The following is a 6,215-nucleotide window of genomic DNA, read 5'->3' on the forward strand; positions in this document are numbered from 1 at the left end:
GTTATCTCTTCCTTCCATCTCTGGGCTAGGAGCATCCTTGTGGCTGTTGTCGCATACATAAACCATCTTTTCTAGTCCTTTGGTATCTCAGTACCTATAATTCCTAATGAAAAAACTTCTGGTGTTTTAGCAAAAGTTATTTTAAACATTTTTTTTTCATTTCATTATATATCGTCTCCCAGTTTTCTAGCAGAAGTTATTTTAAAAATTTTTTTTTTCATTTCATTATATATCATCTCCCAGAAATTTTTGTTACTTTAGGTGTCCACCACATACAATAAAGGGAACCTTCTTTTTCTTTACATTTCCAGCAAATATTTGAGCTTGTTCTATACATTTTTGCTAACTTGACAGGCATCAAATCCCACCGATACATCATTTTCATGTAGTTTTCTTTCAGTGAACACCAGGGTCCTGGTTTTTCAAGGGAGTGAGACCAAGGGCCTGTGAGGCAACTGCTTTGGGCAGCAGATCTGGCCTCCGAGGAAGGCATTGTCTACTGCTGCAGCTTGCTCCTTGGAGTCTGGACCTTTTGTCTTCTCAGCAGTCTCCCTACCTGCCATGCCACCTCCATAACAGCCTCTCAGCGAATAGGAGGGGCTGCTGGTCTCCTCCCATCACTAGGGAGGAAATGCCAGGGGAAGTCCACTGGGGTCTCTTGGGCTCTGCACCCACGTGGTGCAATTCGGAGCTGGCCCCTTTCCCTACCCCAAGGCCTTTGATTCCCAGTTCAACCACCAAGCAAGGTTGATTTGATTCTCCCTCTTGTTCCTGATGTAGATCTTCACTCACCTCTTTGTTCCAGTGTAAATCTCAAAAAAAAAAAAAAAAAACCCACTTATTCCTGATGTAAATTTTCCCTCCCCCTTCTTCCCTGGCAGGGAGGGGAAAACATTCTGTGATTTGCCTCAGGTGCCAAAATGTCTTGGGCCAGCCCTGAGTGAGACAAGCCATATTTTGCAGAGGAATGCAACACCTCACTCCCTTATTCTCCCTCGCAAGACGAAAAGAATCCGTTCCGCGAGTCTCTTTGTCTTGCGGTTTTTTCGTCTTGCGAAGCAAGCCCATTAGCGGCTTAGCGGATTAGCGCTATTAGCGGCTTAGCGGATCAGCTGATTAGCGGCTTAGCGGATCAGCTGTTAAGCAGCTTAGCGGATCAGCTGATAAACGGCTTAGCGGCTTGAGAAAAGGGGGGGGGAACCCTGCAGGAACTCGCAAGACATTGTCGTCTTGCAAAGCAAGCCCATAGGAAATTCGTTTTGCGAAGCACCTCCAAAACGGAAAACCCTTTCGTCTAGCGAGTTTTCCGTCTTGCGAGGCATTCGTCTTGCGGGGCACCACTGTACTAACAGTGAGCTTGTAGCTGAACGTACGTGTTGGAGTCAAGGAAGGGCTTGCTGTATTGGCCTGAATATAAGCCGCACACGCAAATAAGCCACACATTTAAAATTCAAGGGGGGGGGGAGAGAAAGACAATACCCAAATATAAGCCGCTCACTTAACATTGGGTTACAGGTTGAAAATTGCTGCGGTTGGTAGAATTGTAATTCCGAGCTAATTTAAGCCTTTGATCTTGCAAGCCCACAATCGTGCAAATCACAAATCGCTATTCAATTGCTACAATTCCGCAGGCACTCACACCTGTAAATGGCAAATGAACAGTCTCAAGCTCTCAAATCAGCAATAAAACATTTTTTTGGTTCCCTTTTACCGTATGTCTGTTTCAGTAGCGATATCGTAAAAGCCCATTTTTGTAAGGTGGTGAATTTAAGCCGCACTTTAACTTTTCACAGTCAGAATTTGGAAAAAAAAGGTGGCTTATATTTGGGCCAATATGGTAAGTGCTTTGTTCAGCCTTAGCAATATCAATGGGCTATTCAACTATGACTGCCATACGTCCAGGTTTCCCTGTTACAGTTTTGAGTTAATCAGCATATAATCAATCCCTGGTCCTGAAATCCGTAGCTCTGGTTTAATATAATTAACTATAAATTTCCAGCCAATCATTAGGTAACTGTAGGTAGGCAGTGAGATATGTTAAAGGATAGGAAGCAAGGGGACAAGAATTAATAAATAGACAGTTTTCACAATGGAGGAAAGTGAGTTGTGAGTTATTATAACCATTGATATTATTCATAAATATTCTTGTAAGCAGTTGGGAGCCAAATTTGCAATGATACCAAAATAGTCAAATTTTGATTAATTGATTAATTAAATTATTCATAACTCGGTTTTCATTGTTCACACATTCCCAGAAGGAGGAACAGCACCAGAATACAATGCAATATTAAATATTTCATTTAAGTATAACTGAATGTAAAATCAGACTGTATACTAAGAACATAACTACATCAGCCAAGTGAGGGGCACCGACTTAGCCCAAATCTTGCGTTTACCAGATGGCGAAAACTCGAGACGGCAAAGAGCTTTTGTCAGAATGGATGACTAGGCAACAAAACAGCAAATCGATTTGCGAAATAAACAAGGTGATGCCCGTTGGGGCAACTTATGTTGTTGCAGTTATTTATTTTCTAGCTTTGCATATACATGGGGTTTATGTATGACCAACAATGTAGGAGTGCAATACTAATCAAGTCAACACATAAATGAAAACATCAATTCAGTTTGTGGTGGTGGTAAATAGGGCTAAGAATTAGGATGAAACAAAAAATTTTGTGGGGGGGTTGTTGTTGAGGGAAGTGGAGGTGGGAGAATCAGCCAGTACTGTCATGCCTTTGTATGCCGTTGCTGCATTTAGAATATTTTGTGTGCAGTTTTTTGGCCATCTCTTCTCAATAAAGGTGCTGTAGGTACAGAAAAGGGAGCAGAAGAGCGCGAGCAAAATGATCAAGCGATCAGACCACTGGGGAAGTCTAAATTGTTCAAGGGCTTTTGATTCAGGGGGTGAGGACTAGGGGCCGCAATAGAAGTTTATAAAATATAAAATTACTCATGATGTTGAGAAAGCGGATGGAGGCATTGGGTAGACCAGAGAGTGGACTAGAAACAGATTTGACCCAATTTAGCAGAGCTCTGATCTCACTAGGCCTATAATATATCACATATACTTTGGAGAAAATGGAATAGGGTTTTTTGTTGTTGTTCTGGCTTTTAAAAAACTAAATTGGGTCAGGGGAAAAGGTTCTTTTTGGGGGTAGAAGCAGCGACAGCAGCAGCAGCAGCTATATAACAGCCCAATGAAGAGGGGAATCAGATAAGAAGCTATGGCTTGAATAACTTCGTGAGGATGTTTTCAAAAAGTACAGAGTGGCTGGGATAAACAACCGCTGTGCAGGAGAGCACAGAGCTGCTAGAGCCTTATCACTGCCAAACACTTTTTGTTTGTGCCTACTTTTCTCCCCCAGGCCCACACCTCCCAAATCTAGCACGGGCACAGAGGCCACTTGCTCTAGAGACCTGCTCTGGGGTTTCGCTCACGCACAGGCACAGGGAGTGGTCTTTGGAAAGTCTCTGGAAACGTGAGACAAGCCCTGTGCTTTGCCATTCCCTGTTTTCTACTCCCTGAAAATGTCGCCATGCGTTTGTAGAATGCAGTTGTACAAACCTGGGGTTGCAATAATAATAATAATAAATTTTATTTATATCCTGCCCTCCCCAGCCAAAGCCGGACTCAGGGCGGCTAACAACAATAAAATAGCACAACATTCTAAAATAATTTCATTATAAAATTAATTCAAATCAAATTGATGGCAACCATTAGGCTAAAGTTCTGTGAAGATTGCCAAAGGAGGGAGTCAGGCTGTGCCCTGACCAAAAGCCTGGTGGAACAGCTCTGTCTTGCAGGCCCTGCAGAAAGATGTCAAGTCCCACAGGGCCCTAGTCTCTTGTGACAGAGCGTTCCACCAGATCGGGGCCACAGCCGAAAAAGCCCTGGCTCTGGTTGAGGCCAGCCTAAACTCCCTGTGGCCCGTGACCTTCAGGATGTTTTTGTTTGAAGACCGTAAGGTCCTCTGTGGGACATACCAGGAGCGGCGGTCCCGTAGGTACGAGGGTCCGAGGCCGTATAGGGCTTTAGAGGTTAAAACCAGCACCTTAAACCTGATCCTGTGCCCCAGGATACCCCAGGCTTTTCCGAAATAACAGGAAGAGTAGCTGTGGGAGCAGCCAGGAACCCTCTCTCTGCTCCCTGTCCCCCCATCCCTGGCATTTTTGGTTAAAAGATTCCTGCATTGCAGGAGAATAGACAAGATGAACCTTGCGGTCCCTTCTAGATCTGTGATTCTATGATTGCAGGAGAGCTCCTTCACCTCTGGTTGCTGAGCTTTCACTTCTCTAATAAGAATAAGAATAATAGTAATAATAATAATAATAATAATAATAATATTTATATCCCGCCCTCCCCAGCTGAACCCAGGCTCAGAGCGGCTAACAACAGTAAAATAACACAGTTTACATAAAATAACAATCAATTAATTGAAATACATTCTAAAATCAATTCATTCTAATGACCCACTTCACTGTGTTTTTCTTTGGAAACCAATGAGAATGGCTTTTTTAAAAATCACAAGACGCTCGCAAGTGACTACACATATAACATCCATGTTACAACAAAACCAGCCAACAAAAAAGTGCACAAAATACAGTATTATGAACAATTGCCATCCCCCATGATTGGGCTATCCTATATTGTCAGGGGTTCAGGAGCAGAGACGCAGAGAAGGGAGGAGACAGAGAGCGAGGGGGAGGAATACGAAGGAAGGATGAGTGGGGATGACGACCCGAGATCACCGAGCCTGTCCAGTGAGTCCGAGGATTCCCAGAAGGGAGCGCCAGCGGTCAGAGCAAGGGGGGAAAGCAGGGGGACACCCCAGGAAGAAGGGTCCAGAGAGGGATCAGAGAGCAGCAGTTGGAGATCGGGACCCACGTGCCCAGCCGGGAGCAGCGGGGAGAAAGGGGACCAGACATCGGGTTTCGGAGGCTTTCAGCAGGAGGGAGGGCATGAGTCAGGAGTAGTCACGCCCACCTCGGGGAGCGACGAAACGATCAAGAGGAAGGTAGAGAGTTGGGCGCGCGCGCCAAGTTCAAATGCAGCGGAAGCTGGCGCAGTAAGCAGCCCGGAGAGTGAGCCAGGTCCCAAAGCCCGCCGCAAGGAGGCGGAAGGGTCAGGGGGGTCCGCGTCAGAAGAGAGTAGGAGAGAAGAGACCACGGGGGGCAGAAGGACCCAGAGACGGAAGGAAAGGCGCAGGAGGTGGAGCAAGGCTAGGGTATTAAGCCGGTGTGCTAGAGGCGGAGACTCAGACGGGTCTTCGCCGGTCTGACATAGAAGACGTGGGGCTGCACATGGCAGTTTGGAAATGGAACCTGTAACCCAATAAAGACTCTTTTAACGTGAACGCTGGCTAACGTGGTCCTATGTGAGCTGGGACTGGGTAGCAGCCCTGACATATATGTAACAAATGGAGGCAAAATCCATAGTTTTAGCTGTACCCCAAGAAACCCTTCATTTATAAGTCATTTTTTTTTTCAGAAATAAGACCATCATTTTATGGAACTTTGTATTTAAAGAAAAACCCAAGGACATACTTACACGCTTAAACGTGCAAGGACAAAAGAAGTAATTATAATTTAACAGTTTTCATGTTACTCTATTTTATCAAAGCAACTAGGAAAAATATTATGATGGGAAGATCTCACACAGGTGAAGGGAAGCAGTGGGGAGGAGGGGAGGGTTAGGTTGAATTTGGGAAATAAAATAATATATGGGACAGCAAAGGATATAATAGATTCCTATAGAATAGTAATATATTGTAACCAGAATAGAAGTTTAAAAGGGGACGTAAATGTACTTTTAGTATTTTCATTATTGTAATAGTTATTATTTTTTCTTATCAGTAAAAGGAAATGTTAATTTAGGCTTCTTCGTTTTGCTGTCTGTATAATTTTGTTTTTTATGCCAATAAAAAAAATAGGAAAAGAAAAACCCAAGGACTCCTTCCAGCCCAATGATATGGTCAAATGAGCTGCTAGTAACAGAAAAAAATGGATGGCTGTATGGCAGGCATTTCTCCATATTTCTCATGCCCACACCTTAAGGAAGGAGATTAAGAAATGGCTGTCGTACAGCCATCCGAACACAGGCCTTCCAACTGCGCTACCCAGAGCAAAGCAAATGCACCAGCCCTGTTGTTTTTCTTCTCTCAACCTGGGCATCCTGCCCACAATTCATTGGAAAACAGTTTTTTTCTCCCTCCTCC

The sequence above is a fragment of the Podarcis vaucheri genome, assembly GCF_965113315.1.
Source record: "Podarcis vaucheri genome assembly, chromosome: 17".
Taxonomy (NCBI): domain Eukaryota; kingdom Metazoa; phylum Chordata; class Lepidosauria; order Squamata; family Lacertidae; genus Podarcis; species Podarcis vaucheri.